The sequence below is a fragment of the Bufo gargarizans genome, chromosome 7 (assembly GCF_014858855.1).
Source record: "Bufo gargarizans isolate SCDJY-AF-19 chromosome 7, ASM1485885v1, whole genome shotgun sequence".
Lineage (NCBI taxonomy): Eukaryota > Metazoa > Chordata > Amphibia > Anura > Bufonidae > Bufo > Bufo gargarizans.
Window position 1 is genome coordinate 78,521,087 of NC_058086.1, and position 21,314 is coordinate 78,542,400.

Below are 21,314 nucleotides of genomic sequence, written 5' to 3' on the forward strand. Positions count from 1 at the left end.
CCGCCAAAAGAGAACTTGATTCATAGACATTTGTTCAGGAAATAAAAAATACATAAATTACAATTTAGAATTATTTAGAATTTAGAATTATTGTTATAAAAATGTTTACATGATAGTTAAATTTGAGTTTGGTTTAAAGGAAACCTGTCACCGGGATTTTGTGTATAGAGCTGAGGACATGGGCTGCTAGATGGCCGCTAGCACATCCGCAATACCCAGTCCCCATAGCTCTGTGTGCTTTTATTGTGTCAAAAAAACTATTTGATACTTATGCAAATTAACCTGAGATGAGTCAGGGACAGGACTCATCTCAGGTTAATTTGCATATGTATCAAATCGTTTTTTTGACACAATAAAAGCACACAGAGCTATGGGGACTGGGTATTGCGGATGTGCTAGCGGTGATCTAGCAGCCCATGTCCTCAGCTCTATACCCAAAATCCAGGTGATAGGTTCCCTTTAAAAAGTGAATGTTGAAACATTACATTTTTTTACTTTATTAATAAATAATTCTGAATATAATTCTTTTTTGTTTCTATTTATTTTATATGTCCTGATTTCCATTGTTTTACATGAATGTTGATCAATAATCGAAAAATGTAGATAAATTTAGTCTATTCTAATGCAGTCTGAATCGGGAGTAATCCGTTCAGGAAGAAATAGTTTAGACTGATTAAAAAAAAAAATTAAGATGTATGCTGCAGGTTTATCTCCATTCAGCAAAAAAAAATAAACGAAAAAAAAAAAACAGGTTTAATGAATGCCTGATCGGAAATAAAATACCATAGGCTACTTGCACACTTGCGGCAGGCTTATCCGGCATGCTTTTCTGTAGATTGAACAGCCCGCTGGATCTGTCACAACGCCACACACCTGAAAACATTTGAAGACTGATCAGTCTTCAAAATTGCTTTCTGTGTTACCATGGCAGCCAGGATGCTAAAAAAAAATCCTTGTTGCCATAGAAAGTAGTGGCGAGTGTGGGAGAATATACTTACCGTATGTGTGGCTCCCGGGGTGCTCCACAGTGAAGTCACAGCGCCCCTACGTCGCATTGGTCACCTGATCCATGCGATCATGTGATCCATGTGCATGGGGCGCTCTTAGGTAATCGAGATCTGTCATATGACCTCAATACTATAAGGAAACGCTTATTGTTGGCCTTTATTTATTTTCAGTAGAGAGAACAATGCACACAACCAAATGGAGCGCTGTATAATGCAGTTAGTTATGTATAATCGCATAGCTGTAAAAATTATATCCCATGTAAAAAAATAATTTTAAAATTATTTATTTAGAAATAAATTATTATAAATAATGTTAAAATATAACAATTGAAAATTCAAACAAAATGCCTTTACCATAACGTTTTAGCAGTGAACTTTTTAAAAACAAAAAAAATACAACATGGTTTATGCAAAATTTTAAAAATTCAAATCAAAATCTGCAGAAGCAAGGGGAACATCGTGATAGTATCGGAAACAAGTATATCGTCCTTCTGGGTCAGGAAATGTCTCCCTTATTCTTCTTGTTACACAAGAGGGAATAGGTATTCGTACATGTTTCCCAAGAAATCCATAGATCCAGGTTGTAAACTGCTGATATGCTGTAAGTCTAAGACAGCAAAAAAAAAAAGCATAATTTTTTTTTTTTTTTTTTTTATCTATATTGCAGACTATTATAAACACTATCTTCCCTTACACTGTGAGAATTTTGGTTACCGAGAAGATAATATGCTAATATGATAAAGGGGTATTCTAATTTAAGACATTGTCTGATAGGGGCGGGTCACACGTCTGGGACACGCAAATATATTGAGAACATGGGCCCGTAAGTGAAGTACGGCGTACCGCGCATGCGCAGCCGTCCTCCATTCTTTTCTATGGGGCCTCCGACAATAGCCGAGCAAGTGCTCTGCTATTGTCGTCGGCCCCATAGAAAATAATGAAGGCTGGCAGCACAAGCGCGGTACGCCCTCATTCACTTACGGGGTCACATTCTCAATATAGGTTTGGGTCCAAGCCGTTGGACCCACGCCTTTCAGACAATGGGGGCATATTATAGCGATATGCCCACATAGTATGAAATTAGAATACCCCTTTAATTATTAAAATAAATTAATAAATATAATAATTTGAATAAAAAATAAAAATGTATTTGTATCTTTCATGAATGTACCATAGTTTTGTTGAAATAAAAACCAAAGAGTGATATATGTGATAACTGAACATACTTCGGTTTTCTATAATCAATAGTTCTTCCGTATTTGATTGTTTGGGTAATCATTGCTGTCACCAGAGTTTCTTGCTTGAGACATCGAGAAATAAATTCTGTGTTTTGGGTAACACATGTGACATTTTCGAGCAGGAAATGCTCCAAGACTTCCAACTCCAAGCAACATATTGATTCTGTCACCGATGTCATGGCGGTACAATTATGACAGTTACACCACGTCACATTATTCAGCCGTTTTTCTGGGTCCGGTTCAGGTCCTGGACGTTCTTCACCTGGAGCCCATATAGGGTCAGTTTGAAAGCAATAATCTGGTCCTGGATGTAAAGCCTTTACTTTTTTTTTTTTCATTCTGCTAAGTAATTCTTGCAGTTCCATTTTATATGAAAGAAAATAATATAAAAGTATAAGGAATATTGGTAAGTCGTAAAGGACAGTAGACTAACAACACTGACAAGTTTAGTACTTTCCCAAAAGATGCTTTGTAATGTATACCTCATCATCCTCTTTCTGACGATTAGCAAAACTAGTCTCCGAATCATCCCTACTTTCTTCTAACTCAGATAGCTGGAAAAAAAATATATTTTATTACTTTGGCCAAAAATCCTTCGGAAAAAAAAACCCCACAGCATTTACTAACAATTCATTTCACGGCCTAATAAAATGAATAAATAGTAGCAGTTTTTTCATGGTAGGAACGCCGTTACCATTCAGGGCAAAAGGACCAGGAAGCGTTGAAGGCTTTGTACTCACGGCTTCCTGGTCCTCGACTGTCTACTGTGCAGGGCTGCGCACAGGAGTGAGTTGATCTGTGACGTCACGCTGTGCGCAGCAATCACAGCCGACAGCAGGAGAAGAGGATCATCTGCGTCCAGGGCTGAAATGAGGCACAGAGGGGGGCTGATATGAGGCGCAGGTGGGCTGATATGAGGCGCAGGTGGGCTGATATGAGGCGCAGGGGGGCTGATATGAGGCGCTGGGGGCTGCTATGAGGCATGGGGCTATTATCTGAGGTCTGATTGGGGGTCATTCATATTGGGGTCTGATCTGAGGTCTTATTGGGGTCTTATTAACATTTGGAATCTTATGGGGGCTGTTAGCTGAGTTCGGATTAACATTGGGGGTCTGATTTGTGGTCTGACCTCAGGTATAATGAAAAATATTATTTTCTTATTGTCCCCCCCTAAAACATAGGTGCGTCTTATGGGCCGGTGCATTTTATAGGGCAAAAAATATGGTACTTGCTTGCTCCTGCTGGCCTCCCCTGCCCTTTGCGAAAGCCGCGCGCTGTGATGTCACGCGTTGGCACTTGGGCGAGTTCCAACACTTTTTTTTAACACGACTTGACCCCTGCACATACGGGTGTGTGTATCAGACCAAAATCATATTTTAGAAATAAAACTTTATATCTCCTTTAAAATATTCGCTTTGGTTCATTCTGTAATATACATGTATTTACCTGTAGAGACATGGATACATCTAGCATAGACGAATCCAATTGTGAATCCTCAAAAATAATATCTCTTTACTAGCAGCCTGAAAGAAGAAAATGAGAATTAGGCACATCTCTAAATGTTTTGTTTTTTTGTAAAGTTGGTGAATACACAGATGTAGCAGAGCTAATCATGTGTCCCAAGCATCCACAGTGATAGCGGGGGAGTGGATTAGCAAGGTATGACAAATAGAGAAAAGTGGAAATCTAGATGACATGGCGGAGGGGAACAGTGGAATGTAGCAGAGCTAATCATGTGTCGCAAGCATCCACAGTAATAGTGGGGGAGTGGATTAGCAAGGTTTGACAGATAAAGAAAAGTTGAAATCTAGATGACATGGGGGGAGATGAATACACTGATATATTGCAAAGTTGTATGAATGTTATGTAGCGGAGCCAGGTATGTGTGCTGGAAGATCCTCAGTGATTGGTATGGTTGGGATTATCAATATATGTCATATATAGAATGGTGGAGAGATAGTACAAGAGGAGGGTAATACAATGATATGTAGCTGAGTTGAATATGCACGTTATTACTGAAATGTAGTACAGCTCTAATGGTAACAAATCTGCATCTGTGCTGTTCAGTGATTTTTTAATATTTTTTATAGGAGACAAGAAAACGAATCATATGGATACTAGCAGACATGCATTTGGGCAGCAGTAAATAGGCTTTGGAATAGATATGAAAAGTTTTATGTGTAGTTAGTATTCAGGACATCCAAATGGTAGTCAATAAAATCACTTACCATTGCTCACTGAGTGATCGGAGTCCACAGCAGGAGAGATGAGCTTCACAGACACTTCCTGGTGCCAGCCAGAATGGTGAGTCATAGTTTTCACATGAACGAGCACGCAGGACTCAGCTCTTAGTGTGATGTCATAAGGAGGCATGGCCGGCCTTCACTCTAGCTGCCTAAGCCAGACCAGCTTTAGAAGCAGAAAAGCAGGAAGTGATTTGTGAAGTAACTGCAACCCTGGCTGATTTAGCAAGATGGGAATACCCCTTTAAGGACCAGCGCCGTACATGTACGGTGTGAATGCCCGATCAGCAGCACGGACCCAGCAGTCACTGACAGCGGGGCCCCTGCTGCATCTGCCGGCATCCGTGAAACCCCTTGTATGCTGATGTCAAAGCTGCAAAGATGCAGAGGGTTTGCGGAGGGTACGGGTGCCCTCCACATCTCCATCGGGTTCCCCCGCTGCAGTGACGCCTTAGGCTCGGTCTCACAGGCAGGGTGTCAGCATAAAAGCTGACAGCCAATGCATTGCAATACAGGTTGCATTGTAAAGCATTGTAGTGGGGGTCAGACCCCAGAAGTTGAAGTCCCAGAGTGGGACAAAAAATAAAGTAAAAAAATTAAATAAAGTTTCAAGTGAAAAAAGGAAAAATTGTAATAAGATTTCCCGAAATAAAACACATAAAATTGAAAAAAAAAAATAGCAAAAAAAGGAAAACCAGACATATTGCCACCTCCTTAACGACCGGAACTATAAAAATAATACATGATCCACCCTCTCACCTGAACACCGTAGAAAACTGTGCTAAAACAATAATTTTTTTGTCACCTGACATCACAAAAAGTGCAACATAAAGCGATCAAAAAGCGTATGCCCCCCAAAATAGTACCAATTAAACAGTCACCTCATCCCGCAAAAAATGAGAAAATGAGCCCCTACATAAAACAATCGGACGAAAAGTAAAAAAAAAACTATGGCTCTTAGAATGTGGACATACTAAAATATGATTTCTTGTTACAAAAATGTTTTTTTTGTGTTAAAGGTGAAAAAAAAGTATTCAGATTAATTATCGCCACATCCGTAACGACCTGCTGTATAAAAATATCATGTGACCTAACCCCTCAGGTGAACACTAGGATTGAGCAAACCCGAACTGTAAAGTTTGGGTTCGTACCGAACTTTTGGATTTTTGGACCCCGCACCCGAACCCGAACATTTCAGCAAAAGTTTGGTGATTTCTTAGCAGTTTGTGAATGGCTGCAGAGCAGCCAATCAACAAGCGTTTAACTGTGTAACTTCAGAAACCATCACAGCCATGCCTACTAATTGCATGCCTGTGATTGGCCAGTGCAGCATGCGACCCAGCCTCTATATAAGTTGGAGTCACGTAGCCCTGCACATCACTCTGCTGTGCTTTAGTGTAGGGAGAGGATGATGCTGCTGCTGTGATGGAGAGAATAGGACAGAATCTGTTATCAGAACTCCAATTGAACTAAGCAATCTACATAGATTTAGTTGTGTGGGTGCAGTGCACAATGTTTTTACCCTGCCCTGAGCCCAGTGACAGAAAAAAATAACTTTTATATCCGTCTGTTAGTTAGGTGGGAGGCGGACATTTTATGCAAGCTCAGTGCACCAGCACAGCATCTGTGCTTTTGTGACAATCCAAGCTTGAAATACTGTAATATTAATCTGGCTTTGAAAAAACACCAATTTATGGCAATATCCAACATCTGGTACCTTTGCAGGATTAGTCGGTGTGCAATTTAAGCTAGAAATACAGCTATAATTTTCAGGGTTTTTAAAAACACCCTTTTTAGGCAAAATGCACTATTTTACAGTCCTTGCTGGATCTGCATGTGTGAAATTCAAGCGTTATATACAGCTTTCATATTCTGTTAGTAAAAAAAAACACCCTTTTTTTGCAAAATACTTAATATTGCAGCCCTTGCTGCATCTGTGATTGTTAAAAACAAGTTTTAAAAACTTCAATCATTTTCTGGTTTTGATAAAAAAAAAAAACATTTTTGCCAATGTTCAACATTTGGTGCCTTTGCAGGATTAGTCAGTGTGCAATTTAAGCTAGAAATACAGCTATAATTTTCTGGGTTTTTAAAAACATATTTTGGGGCAAAATAAACTATTTTACAGCCCTTGCGGCATCTGCACGTGTGAAATTTATACATACAGCTTTCATATTCTGTTAGTAAAAAAACACCCTTTTTTTTTTGCTAAATACTTAACCCCTTAGGGACCGGGCTCATTTTCACCTTAAAGAGGACCTTTCACTACTGTACAAACTAAAAACTAACTATACCTGTGGGCAGAGCGGCGCCCAGGGGTCCCCCTGCACTTACTAGTAAGTCTGGGCGCCGCTCCGTTCGCCCGGTATAGGCTCCGGTGTCTGCGCTCCCTTTTGACTGATTTCTTGTAGGAGGCGTGTCCCTTGCTGCACTGCTGGCCAATCGCTGCGATTGGCCAGCAGTGCAGCAAGGGACACGCCTCCTACAAGAAATCAGTCAGAAGGGAGCGCAGACACCGGAGCCTATACCGGGCGAACGGAGCGGCGCCCAGACTTACTAGTAAGTGCAGGGGGACCCCTGGGCGCCGCTCTGCCCACAGGTATAGTTAGTTTTTAGTTTGTACAGTAGTGAAAGGTCCTCTTTAAGGACCAGGCCATTTTTTGCAAATATGACCAATGTTGCTTTATGTGGTGATAACTTTAAAACGCTTTGACTTATCCAGGCCATTCTGAGATTGTTTTTTCATCACATATTGTACTTCATGACACTGGTAAAATGGAGTAAAAAAAAATCATTTTTATATTTAAAAAAAATTCCAAATTTACACAAAAATTTGAAACATTAGCAAATTTTTACGTTTCAATTTCTCTACTTGTATAATACATGGTAATACCTACAAAAATAGTTATTACTTTACATTCTCCATAGGTCTACTTCATGTTTGGATCATTTTGGGATTGATGTTAAAAATTTTTGGGATGTTACTAGGCTTAGAAGTTTAGAAGCAAATCTTGAAACTTTTCAGAAATTTTCAAAAACCCACTTTTTAAGGACCAGTTCAGGTCTGAAGTCACTTTGTGAGGCTTACATAATAGCAACCACCCCAAAATGACCCCATTCTAGAAACTACACCCCTCAAGGTATTCAAAACTGATTTTACAGACGTCGTTAACTCTTTAGGTGTTCCACATAATTAATGGAAAATACTTTTTGGGCAGATTTTTCATTTTAATATTTTTTTTTCCATTTACAAAGCAAGGGTTAACAGCCAAACAAAGCTCAATATTTATTGCCCTGAATCTGTAGTTTACAGAAACACCCCATATGTGGTCGTAAAACTGCTGTACCGGAACACGGCAGGGCGCAGAAGGAAAGGCATGCCATACGGTTTTTGGAAGGCAGATTTTGTTGGACTGGTTTTTTGACACCATGTCCCATTTGAAGCCCACCCGATGCACCCCTAGAGTAGAAACTCCAAAGAAGTGACCCCATTCTAGACACTACACTCCTTAAGGTATTCAAAACTGATTTTACAAACTTTTTTGCAACCCTTTAGGTGTTCCACAAGAATTAATGGAAAATAGAGATACAATTTCAAAATTTCACTTTTTTGGCAGATTTTCCATTTTATTTTATTTTTTCCAGTATGTGGTCGTAAACTGCTGCACGGGCACATGGCAGGGCGCAGAAAGAAAGGCATGCCATACGGTTTTTGGAAGGCAGATTTTGCTGCACTGGTTTTTTGACACAATGTCCCATTTGAAGCCCACCTGATGCACCCCTAGAGTAGAAACTCCAAAAAAGTGACCCCATTTTAGAAACTACGGGATGGTGTGGCACTTTTGTTGGTACTAGTTTAGGCTACATATGATTTTTGGTTGCTCTATATTATACTTTTTGTGAGGCAAGGTAACAAGAAATAGCTGTTTTGGCACCGTTTAGTTTTTTGTTATTTACAACATTCATCTGACAGGTTAGATTATGTGGTATTTTTCTATATCAAGTTGTCACGGATGCAGTGATACCTAATATGTATACTTTTTTTTATTTATGGAAGTTTTACACAATGATTTCATTTTTTAAACAAAAAAAATCTTGTTTTAGTGCTTCCCTGGTCTGAAAGCCATAGTTTTTTCAGTTTTGGGGTGATTATCTTGGGTAAGGTATGATATTTGAGGGATTAGAAGACGGTTTGATTGGCACTATTTTGGGGTGCATATGACTTTTTGATCGCTTGCTATTACACTTTTTGTGATGTAAGGTGACAAAAAATGGCATTTTTTACCCCGTTTTTTTTTTTTTTTACGGTATTTACCTGAGGGGTTAGGTCATTTGATTACGGATGCGACGATACCTAATATGAATACTTTTATTTTAATTATGTTAGTTTTGCACAATGATTTAATTAAAAAAAAAAATAATAATTATGTTTTAGTGTTTCCATAGTCTGAGAGCCATAGTTTTTTCAGTTTTTGGATGATTATCTTGGGTAGGGTATTATTTTTGCGGGATGAGATGACTGTTTTATTGGCACTATTTTGGGGTGCGTGTGACTTTTTGATCGCTTGCTATTACACTTTTTGTAATGTAAGGTGACATAAAATGGCTTTTTACAGTTTTTTTTTTTTTTTTTTTACGGTGTTCACTTGAGGGGTAAGGTCATGTGATATTTTTATAGAGCAGGTTATTATGGATGCAGCAATACTTAATATGTATACTTTTTTTATTTATGTAAGTTTTACACAATAATATCATTTTTGAAACAAAAAATATCATGTTTTAGTGTTTCCATAGTCTGAGAGCCATAGTTTTTTTCAGTTTTTGGGCGATTATCTTAAGTAGGGTATTATTTTTATTTAAGGTGAAAATAAATTGATTTTTTTTTTTTTTTACGGTGTTCACCTGAGGGGTTAGGTCATGTGATATTTTTAAAGAGCAGGTTATTATAGACGCAGCGATATGTATACTTTTTTATTTATACAATAACAGCTTTTTTAAATGGAAAAACAATGTTTTAGTGTCTCCATATTCTGAGCTATAGTTTTTTTTATTTTTTGGGCGATTGTCTTAGCTAGGGGCTCATTTTTTGCGGGATGAAGTTACGGTTAGATTGGTACTATTTTGGTGGGCATATGCCTTTTTGATCGCTTACTGTTGTACTTTTTGTGATGTAAGGTGACAAATGTTTTTTATTTAGCACAGTTTTTTTTTTTTATGGTGTTAATCTGAGGGGTTAGGTCATGTGATATGTTTATAGAGCCGGTCAATACCTTATGTGGGGAAAATTATGTTTTGTTTTGTTTTTGACTTGAAACTTTAAATTTTTTGGGGGGAAACAATTTTTTCAACTTTTTTTCACTTTATTTGTTGTTCCTCTTTGGGACTTCAACTTTTGGGGGTCTAATCTTTTACAATGCATTCCAATACTTCTGTATTGGAATGCATTGGCTGTATGAGTAATACAGTGTGTATTACTCATACAGCTACCGGCCGCTCATTACAGGAAGGCAGCGTCGATGCCTCAGGAAGGCATCGCGCTGCCTTCCATGCCATCGGGTCCCCACTACAGCCCCACGGGGACCCAATGCCGTGCGCCGCAACATGTAAAAGCCGCAATTGAACTGATTTGACCTGTGGTTTGTGGGGATCGCCAACACAGGGGGTCACGGGACCCCCCCCCCGCGCATTGACCCCGGGTGCCCGCTCAATGACTTGAGCAGGCACCCAGTTCCGATCACTGCCCACCGTGCGGCGGTGATTGAAAATACATAGGACGTCCTTAAGTACCGGGACATCAGGGCGCACCTGTACGCCCTATGTCATAAACAGGTTATTATTGCAGCCCGTGCTGCATATGTTACTGTTTAAAACAAGTTTGAAATACTTCAATAATTTTCTGGCTTTGCCAATAATCTTCATTTTGGGCCTCTGTCGCATTAGTCAGTGTGGAATTTAAGCTAGAAATACAGCTATAATTTTCTTGGTTTTTAAAAACACCCTTTTTGGGCAAAATAAACAATTTTACAGCCCTTGCTGCATCTGCAAGTATGAAATTCAAGGGTTATATACTACTGTCATATTCTGTTATCAAACAAAGAAAACTTTAATTGCGGCCTAGTCTATATCTGTATGTGTGAGCTATACCCTTTACATACTGTGGTTCTATTCTGTTATTTAAAAAACAACCATTTTGGGCAAAAAACTTAAATTGCGATCTAGTCTGGATCTGTACGTGTGAGATACACACTTTAGATACTGTGGTTGTATTCTGTTATTTGAAAAACAACCATTTTGGCAACAAAAAAAAAAACTATTGCGGCCTAGTCTGATCTGTACGTGTGAGATACACACTTTAGATACTGTGGTTATATTCTACTTTTAATAAAACGACCTTTTTGGGCAAAATACACAATTTTACAGCCCTTCCTGCATCTTCACGTGTGAAATTCAAGGGTTATATACTGCTGTCATATTCTGTTATTTAACAAACACCCATTTTGCACAAAAAACTTTAATTGCTGCCTAGTCTACATCTGTATGTGTGAGATACACCCTTTACATACTGTGGTTCTATTCTGTTATTAGCAAAACACCCATTTTGGGCAAAAAAACTTAAATTGCGACCTAGTCTGGATCTGTATGTGTGAGATACACACTTTAGATGCTGTGGTTCTATTTTGTTATTTGAAAAACAACAATTTTGGGCAAGAAAAATAAACTGCAGCCTAGTCTGATCTGTACATGTGAGATACACACTTTAGATAATTGTGCTATATTCTGCTTTCAATAAAACACCCTTTTTGGGCAAAATACCCAATTTTACACCCCTTCCTGCATCTGCACGTGTGAAATTCAAGGGTTATATACTGCTGTTATTTAACAAACACCCATTTTGGGCAAAAAACTTGAATTGCGGCCTAGTCTACATCTGTACGTGTGAGATACACCCCTTACATACTGTGGTTCTATTCTGTTATTTGAAAAAACATTTTTGACAAAAAACTTAAATTACGGCCTATCTGGATCTGTACGTGTAAGATACACACTTTAGAAACTGTGGTTATATTCTGCTTTTAATAAAACACCCTTTTTGTGCAAAATACATAATTTTGCAGCCCTTCCTGCATCTACACGTGTGAAATTCAAGGGTTATATACTGCTGTCATATTCTGTTATTAATTGGAAATTGTAAAATGTAGGTATGGTGGCTCACTCCATTTAAAGCTGTGGATAGGTGCTACTAAGCCAAATGACTCACCCAGTCAAAAAAGGAAGGATATAGAAAAAGTAAATAGGCTGAGCACTCACACCTGGACCATACAGAGATACAGACAAAATGAAATATATGATGGTGACAATATTTATTATATCTGATGAAAATATGACAATTAAAATCACTAAAACAATAATGGCTAAAATGGTAATATCTAGCAAATAAGAACAGTAGATGGTAATATGGCTAAGAACAATTCAGAATGTAGATATGGCCAGCATCATAAATATCAAAACATGCAATGAAAATACATAAAACAAAGGGTATTGTGAGAGACTCAGGATTTGGCATGTGGAGCCTTAGAGGATAAACCTGATCAGTTTGTATTCGAATATATAAAATCGATATGCTGATAATCGATGAGTGTTTGTCGACAAATTGCTCAGTAATTATTCGGAAGGATGTCCGGACAAATTCATAAAATTTCATTCGATTATTTGAAAGAATTCAACATATATCCCCTATATGGCATACAATGATTATACTTTCGATTTGCCGTCTGACTGGAGCTCACAGTGGCGTCCCACGTGGCTAATAGAGTCAGATCCGGCGGTACCTGAATGCGGAGATTCAACTGGAGTAATTCAGGCAAATAAACAGCCCCCGATGTGGATATTCTCCCGTAGTTTTCCCGTCTTTATCAGGTGTAGCAGACGTATAGATAGAGTTTAGCGTTTATCATGACCCTGTATACTTCAGGTCAGAATGTTCGCTGTATGCCGTAATAAATCGGGGATTCAGCAGGTTGAAGATCCAAGTCCAGAATATAAGGGTCAAGACAAATTCATCAGCTAATGTGCGGGTCTTAGAAACCAGACGGGTTTCGGGGTCTATTCTAGCCCCTTCCCCAGTGGTGACCCGCAGAAAAGATCTGCCCCTTTTTATATCCACCATCCTATACAATTAAGTCAGGTAAAAAGTCCGAAGTGGATCTGGTCGAATATAAAATCCGGCATAGAGTAGATGAAAGAGCACATTGTAACGGATCTCCTAGCACCCTGACCGGGTACCTCCGTCGATAGATGCTCCTTGTGCTTTCCGAGGACTCCAAGCACTCCACTTGACACCGTACGCCCTGCAGACCCCACGAACCGCCGCAGCTTGGTTGGGGTCTCACCGTCCTCCACCCACGCTGGACCTACGACAAGGCTCCAGGCTCCATTGGGTAAACATCTCCTACAGCCAGAGAGCAGGAACAGCTCTTATAAGAGCTAGTAGTTATGCCAGGGGAGTATAGCAAATCGTCAGCGTATAGCAATCCCCCAGTTTTGATCAGTTATCCAAACACCAGTCTCAACATGATGAAGGATAAAACAGGAACACTTTATTGAGGGCCACCCGCCCGTATTTATGCAGGTCCCCATCTGGTGGACACGCCCCCAGGGGACCAGAATGGAGACTGCGACACACCGAACAGATACAACACATCCCCACAATGCATCATGGTTTCCTCCTCTCTGCCCCAGAGACAACCGAGGAATAATCCAATTATCTCTCAGGACAAAGGGGAGATCGCCAATACACATGTGGAGACAACAGGACAGACATCACCATTTAAACACACAATGTCACACCCTCCCAGCAACCACAGACATTTAACATATTCCCAGATAGCTCAAGTCTGAGTGCATATCATTAGGCGAATGGCACTCAGACCACATGAATACAATTAAACTAGCCATCTGGGTACCCTCACATAACAAAATACAATTCCAAAGACAGATTTAAGCTGTGCGGCCGGCCTGTCTTCTTTAAAGTTAGTATGGGCCATAATCCTGAGGCAGGAGGCTGGCAACCAGCCCCCTCCAAAACACCGTGGCGAGGTTGGTTTTGTCACACACATGTCAAATATATCCTTATATGACAATTTCCAGTATTAGTCTTGTTTTAACATTTACAGATCAGTTCTATCAGAGTCCTATAAACATTTTCAAGTGCAGTTGAAGTCCAATATGTATAAATCGCAGATGCGATTTTCAAGAACGCAGATGCGATTTTTAAAGGGCTTCTGTCACCCCATTAAACCGTTTTTTTTTTTTTCTTTACTAATAATCCCTACACTGCGATCTCATCATACATAAGCTAATTAATGATTTTCGTTCAGTAGAATTTGTTAAAAATCTATTTTTGAAATATGTAAATGAAATAGGGCGGCTACTTGCTGGTAGCAGCCGCGTCCTCCGATGGTAATGACGCCCTCTCTGCTGGCCCTGCCTGTTTTGATTCAATATCTGGCGCCTGCGCCGCGGCCGTACCTCTCTTCAATCTGCGCAGGCGCACTGAGAGGCGGCCACTCGCTCGGCCGCTCCATCCTCAATGCGCCTGCGCCGATGCTGTCACATCTACACCCGGCGCAGGCGCATTGAGGATGGAGCGGCCGAGTGAGTTGCCGCCTCTCAGTGCGCCTGCGCAGATTGAAGAGAAGTACGGCCGCGGCGCAGGCGCCAGATATTGAATCAAAACAGGCAGGGCCAGCCGAGAAAGGGCCAGTGGATGGGATCTGTCAATCAACAAGCAGAGGGGGCGTCATTACCATCGGAGGACGCGGCTGCTACCAGCAAGTAGCCGCCCTACTTGCTGGTAGCAAGGTAATTTACATATTTCAAAAATCGATTTTTAACAAATTCTACTGAACGAAAATCATTAATTAGCTTATGTATGATGAGATCGCAGTGTAGGGATTATTAGTAAAGAAAAAAAAAAAAACGGTTTAATGGGGTGACAGAAGCCCTTTAAAGCAGATGTGTTTTTTGTGGAGATAATTTTGTTTCGTTGTCCTTAGCTGCTGTATATATAGATTATATAAATTCTTATCTTATAAATAGTAAAATACATAATCTAAGAAGTGCAAACTAATGAAGTATTTTTTAAAACCTAATAAATAAAATATATATAAAATCAGGTATTCAGTATTATCTAAATTGTAGCTTCATTGTAGTCAACAGTAGTCCTTTTTTTAATATTTACCTGTGACATTTCTATACAGATTTTCTGATGCAGTTTTGATGTAATTCAAGGCCGCATATGCGTTGTTTCAGAAAATATGTATTTTGTGGTCCCTAGCTACTGTATATATAAATAATCTAAGTAGACATTACATAATTTAAAAGGCGTGGAGTAAAACATAATAAAACATAATATAAAACGTTTAGTGCACACAACCTGAAAAAATGTTGAAGCAAAGAATAAAAATGGGTATTAAAAATCTAAATATTCAGTATTCGTATGCGGGGTAGACTTCATTGGAGAAATGGATGGGAACCCCGCATACGAATACTGAATATTTAGATTTTTAATACCCATTTTTATTCTTTGCTTCAACATTTTTTCAGGTTGTGTGCACCTTATATTTTATATCATGTTTTACTAGGTTAGGGTTTCCCAGGGCCCTCCACCTAGCCCTGCCCCAGAAGTGGAAGAGATTGAGTGTACACGATGCCCAACCACTTATCTTTCAAGATGAGTACATGGGAGGACCATTGCAGCGCATCTCGGATGATGACGAAACACAGGTGCCAACTGCTGGGGCTTTCGAAAGTGTGCAGACCGACAAGGAGGGCAGAGATGATGACTGGGTGGAAGATGATGTGGAGGATGATGAGGTCCTTGACCCCACATGGAATCAAGGTCATGCGAGTGACCTGTGTAGTTCGGAGGAAGAGGCGGTGGTCGCAGTGGTTGCACAGAGCCGGAGCTGCGCGGCCGTCCCCTAGACAGTACGCCTGCTACTACCCACCGCAGCAAGGAACCGAGCACACCAAAGCCAGCTCCAAGGAATTCCCTGGTGTGGCACTTCTTCAGACAATGTGCTGACGACAAGACACGAGTGGTTTGCATGCTGTGCAGAACCTGAAGCAAGGCATAAACGTTCTCAACCTGAGCACAATCTGCATGACCAGGCATTTAAGTGCAAAGCACGAGCTGCAGTTAAGTAGACACCTCAAAAATCAAGAAAGGTCTCTGGCTCCTCCTGCTTCCTCTTCTGCTGCAGTCTCTGCCTCTTCATCCACCTCTGGAGTGACAGTGCCACCTGCCACCCTGCAAACAGAGGATCTGCCAGCAACACCACCATCTGGGTCACCAAGCATCTCCACAATGTTCCACGGAAGCGTTCAGCTCTCCATCTCCCAAACACTGGAGTGGAAGAGGAAGTACCCCCCTACCCATGAATGCCAGCATTTCTAAATTACTGGCCTTAGAAATGCTGTAATTCCGTCTGGTGGAGACCGAGAGTTGTAAAGGCCTTATGGCGGTGTCTGTCCCACAGTACGTCATGCCCAGCCGCCACTATTTTTCCAGGTGAGCCATCCCTTCCCTGCACAAACAAGTGGGGGACAAAATAAGGTGTGCACTGCGCAATGCCATCTGTGGACCAGTAAGCATGGTCAGGGACGTTATATCTCCATAACAGCACACTGGGTAAATGCAGTGGTGGCTGGGCCTGAGGCTGATAGCAGTTTGTTGCATGTCCTTCCACCACCGAGGATTGCAGGGCGCTTAAGTTTGCCTCATGTTGCTTCCTCCTCCTACTCCGCTTCCTCATCCTCTACCGGCTTCACATCCGGTCAGCGTAACACCTTCACCACCAACTTCAGCACAGCCAGGGGTAAACGACAGCGGGCAGTTTTAAAACTTATCTGTTTTGGGGACAAACCCCACACCGTACAGGAGCTGTGGATGGGCCTTGAACAACAGACTGCTGAGTGATTGGTGCCAGTGAGCCTCAAGCCCGGCCGGGCAAAATCTCATAGCAGCTCTGGAACTAGTCGGTTTGACGCACATTCCTTGCCTGGCGCATGTGCTGAATTTGGTGGTGCACATGGTGAAGGGTGGTGCACATGGTGCAGAATCAGAATGCTTTCGGCGTTTGACCCTGCTGCTGCTCGCCTGTCAGCTCTGCAGCGTAACTTCGGCCTTCCCGCTCACCGCCTCATGTGCGACGTGCCCGCAAGGTGGAAATCCACCTTGCACATGCTGGCCAGACTGTGCGAGAAGCAGCAGGCGATAGTGAAGTTTCAGCTGCAGCATGCACAGGTGAGTTGCTCTGCGGAACAGCACCACTTCACCACCAATGACTTAGCCTCCATGCGAGAGCTGTGTTCCTTGTTGCGCTCTTTCGAGTACTCCACCAACATGGCCAGTGCCGATAACGCCGTTCTCAGCATTACTATCCCACTTCTATGCCTCCTTGAAAAAACGCTGCTGGCAATGATGGAAGAGGATGTGGCACAGGAGGAGGAGGAAGAGCGATCATTTTGTAGGGTTTCCGGCCAGTCATTCACAAGTGGCTCCGAGGGTGGGTTCCTGCACCCACAAACGCCAGGTACACAATTGTCCAGCCAGGGCACAGTTCTGGAGGATGACGAGGTGGAGGATGAGGAGATGGAGGAGGAGGAACCTTGTTCACAGCAGGGTGGCACCCAGACAAGCTCATGGCCATCACTGGTGCATGGGATGGGATACAGAGGACACAAACGATACACCTTTCACAGAGGACAGCTTTTCATTGCCTTGCCCAGCCTGGCACACATGAGCGATTACATGCTGCAGTGTCTCCGCAACGACCACCGAGTTGCAAACATTCTAACTTGTGTTGATTACTGAGTGTCCACGCTGCTGGATGCCCATTACAAGGACAACGTACCGTCCTTAAATCCGTCACTGGAGCGCGATCGTAAGATGTGCAAGTACAAGCGCATGCTGGTAGACACACTGCTGGTGGCATTTCCACCTGACAGCGGGGGCACAGTGGAAGCACAAGGCGAAGGCAGAGGAGGAGGAAGAGGTCGCCAACGCAGCTTGGGCACCGCCAGCACCTCAGAAGGAAGGGTTAGCATTGCCGAAATGTGGAAAAGCTTTGTCAGCACGCCACAACAACCAGCACCACCAGCTGATATGGAACGTCTTAGCAGGAGGCAGCATTTCACCAACATGGTGGAGCAGTATATGTGCACACGCCTACACATACTGAATGACGGGTCTGCCCCTTCAACTTCTGGGTCTCCAAATTGGGCACATGGCCTGAGCTTGCCCTTTACGTCTTGGAGGTGCTGGCCTGCCCTGCAGCCAGTGTATTATCTGAACGTGTGTTTAGCACGGCAGGGGGCATTATCAATCTACATGTCCACAGCCAATGTGGACAAGCTCACGTTCATTAAAATAAACTAAGCATGGATCCCACTGGACTTGTCCGTACCTTGTGCAGAATAGACATGTATACCGGCCTTAACCAGCCATTGTTATACTACAGCAAAATTGCTCATTCTTGTATTTTGGATATTTCACACCCTTTTGGAGTATACCCTCATAAAAAAAAAATTAAAACCAAAAACCAGTGTTGGCTACCTCGTCCTCCTCCACTGCTGCTTCCACCTAAACTGCTACGTCCACTGCCTCCTCAAACTCCTACTCCATATGGACCTCCACCTCATAAATCAAGTTTTTTTTTTTTTTTGTACGTATTTTATTTTATTTTGAAGTCATTTCACAAATTTGTCTATTACATTTTCAAGTGAAATTCACAAATTTTTGGGTGTGATATACCACTGCCATACCTAGTAGACAGGTACAAAAAAAATCACTAATTTGTCTGTTACATTTTTGGGTGAAATTCACCAAGTTTTCTTTTACATTTTCGGGTGACATTAAACAATTTTTGGCTGTAATATACCCCTGCACTACCTAGTAGACAGGTTAATAAATGTCACAAATTTTTCTGTTACATTCTTGGGTTGACATTTTACAATTTTGGACATGAATAAATCCCTGCTCTGCATAGTTGACAGGTACAGAATTTTTTAAAAATAATCTGTGTCATTGGTGGGTAACATTAACCCATTTCTGGCGATTGAAAAACCCCTACTCTGCATAGGTGACAGGAACATAAATTTCAAAAATTCGTCTGTTACAATGTTAGGTGACATTTTACAAATTTTGCCGGATAAAAACCCCTGCTCTGCATAGGTAAAAAATTTTTACAAAATTATTCTTTAATTGATGTGCGCCACCCCCTTAATTGAATGCTTAAACTTTAACAATTTGTCCCACATTTGCGCTTCAATAATTTGTCCCACATTTGCGCTTCAATAATTTGTCCCACATTTCCACTCTATCATATTTAATTTGAAACAATTAACCTTCCTTGGATGTGGTCTCTCTTTCTCATGCTCCCTCTCCGGGGTGGAACCTTGATTCGTCGATAACCGTGATAAACATGGTAGGTGCAGAAAAGAACATCGAAAGTTTGTTCACTGGACCGGATACGTTACAGTATGCAAGTGTGGGTGGAAAGCTGTCTGTATGTCTATTAGCACAGTTGATTTCTATCCTTTATCAGCAGAAAAAGGGTGCCACACTGCCGCTGATACAAGTGAGCAGGGTGGATGAAGATACATATTGACTAGTCTCAGGGTGTCAGAGTGTGCATGTATAGGCATTAAGCTGAATGGATGCTGTGCACATGGGATCTACTCCTACCCTCAAGTAAACTAATAAATGAGTAGGCAGAATTTATTACTGTAGAATAGGAATTAAGTTTTTTTTTTTTTTTTTTTTTAATCATATGTACCCTAAAATAGTACCAACAAGACTGCCACCTTATCCCATAGTTTCCAAAATGAAGTCACTTTTTTTGAGTTTCTACTCTAGGGGTCTTCAAATGTGACATGGCAACTTAAAATTATCCTATTGAAATCTGGCCTCCAAAAACCATATGGCGTTCTTTTCCTTCTGCACCTGCTATGCGCCCTGTGACCTAGCAAGGGGTTTTGTTTGGGAAAGCAGGTATTTTCCCCCCAACATGGGCAGCTGGGCTGATTTCCAGCCAGGTGAGATCAAATACCGGACCAGAGTTTAAGTGCCGATCCAGGTTTTGGCAGCACCTGGCTGTCCTTTAAATAGGCAGCTGGGATCAGAATCTAAGTCTCTGTCTTGGGATCTGAAGCATGGTGTTGTGCTGGAAGGTTCAGAGCCGCATGAAGGCTGTATGCTGGGAAACAGGCCCCTAAAACCTACTGTGGACTGCTAGCAAGGTGACATGTCTGTTATATGGACTTTTCGTTGTGTGAATTAACACCAAGACTGTTGTGAGTTGTTTTTCTTTTGCCTTCTTTGTGAATATTTTGATTTATGAACTTGTTTTGCCTCTGTACTGCGTCTGATTACCCTGCCTTCCAAGAGCAAATCCTCACAGTCCGTACAGCAGTTTACGATCACAAATGGGGTGTTTCTGTAATTTACAGAATCAGGGTAATAAATATTGAGATTTATTTGGATGTTAACCCTTGCTTTCTAACTGAAAAAAATTGATTAAAATGTAAAATCTGTAAAAAAAAAAGTGAAATTCCGAAATTTCTTCTACATTTTCCTTTAATTCTTGTGGAATACCTAAAGTTTTTTTTTTTTTTGTTATTGTTTTCTTTTTGAAAACGTATACACAATCATCACATCAATACCACAATGCAAAAAATCCATCTTACAATAAATATTATAGTTATTCCTTATCACCCGAATACCCACCCACCACCCCTTGGAGAGAGAGACTGTCTCACTGTAGGCGGGTCTTCCTTTACCCATTTCCTAAGTATAAGGAGTCTAGCTTGAAATAGTACTGTACTCAGAACCAATCGTACTTCTTTCTTTAATTTCAAATGTTCAGTTGCTCCCAATATACAAACTACTGGATCTTCAAGCCCCTGAACATCCAGAAATACCAGTACAATCTCTGCTATCTCCTTCCAATATCTAAAAAGTCACTGACATGGAAAAGGATTTAGGAATTTTAATAAACAGCAAACTAAGCTGCAAAAACCAGTGTCAGGCAGCTGCTGCCAAGGCCAATAAGATATTGGGTTGCATCAAAAGGGGCATAGATGCCCGTGATAAGAACATAGTCCTACCACTTTACAAATCGCTAGTCAGACCACACATGGAGTACTAGCTTGAAATAGTACTGTACTCAGAACCAATCGTACTTCTTTCTTTAATTTCAAATGTTCATTGCTCCCAATATACAAACTACTGGTTCTTGTCTGGGGCATCTCCAAAAACAGTGTATTAGATCTGCGTTCTCTCCCCTGCATTTTGGGCACTTATCTGAAGTTCTCACACCCATTTTCTTTAGCATCATAGGAGATCGATGTAATCTATGTACTATAAAAAGCTGTGATATTTTATGTGAACCCCTATCCGACACCATGGCATAACTTCTGAGGGCATCTTTCCATTTCTCTTCCGTGAAGAAAAGCTGAAGTTCTTTTTCCCATTTTTTTTTGCAAGTATTGTGATCCGTTCTTTCTTTCCCTCCATCAATATCCCTTTTTTTTTTTGTTGTACCTCTTTTTTCTCCTCCATTAGTGAATTTATATATTCTATCTGATTGTTCCTTTCTATATTTATCTACATTTACCACTGTTTTCAAAGCGTTCCTAAACTGGAGGTATTTATAAATATCCTTTTGGGGATCCCAAACTCCCTAACAAGTGTATTAAAGTCCTCCAAATGATCTTCTTCAAATGCTTGACCTAGATATTTCATCCCCTTTTTTCCCATTCGA

General features: G+C 41.0%; 1 protein-coding gene and 1 long non-coding RNA gene across 2 annotated transcripts in view; both read right to left on the reverse strand.

The window, feature by feature from the left end:
- Positions 1-21,314, reverse strand: part of SHISA8 (shisa family member 8) — a 953,154-nt gene that overhangs the window by 678,406 nt on the left and 253,434 nt on the right. The window lies entirely within an intron of this gene.
- On the reverse strand, positions 1,370-4,541 carry LOC122944067. The gene is made up of 5 exons (XR_006390932.1): positions 4,474-4,541; positions 3,692-3,768; positions 2,728-2,799; positions 2,234-2,597; positions 1,370-1,614 (listed from the first exon to the last, which is right to left on the reverse strand). It is a non-coding gene; the product is annotated as an uncharacterized LOC122944067 (long non-coding RNA).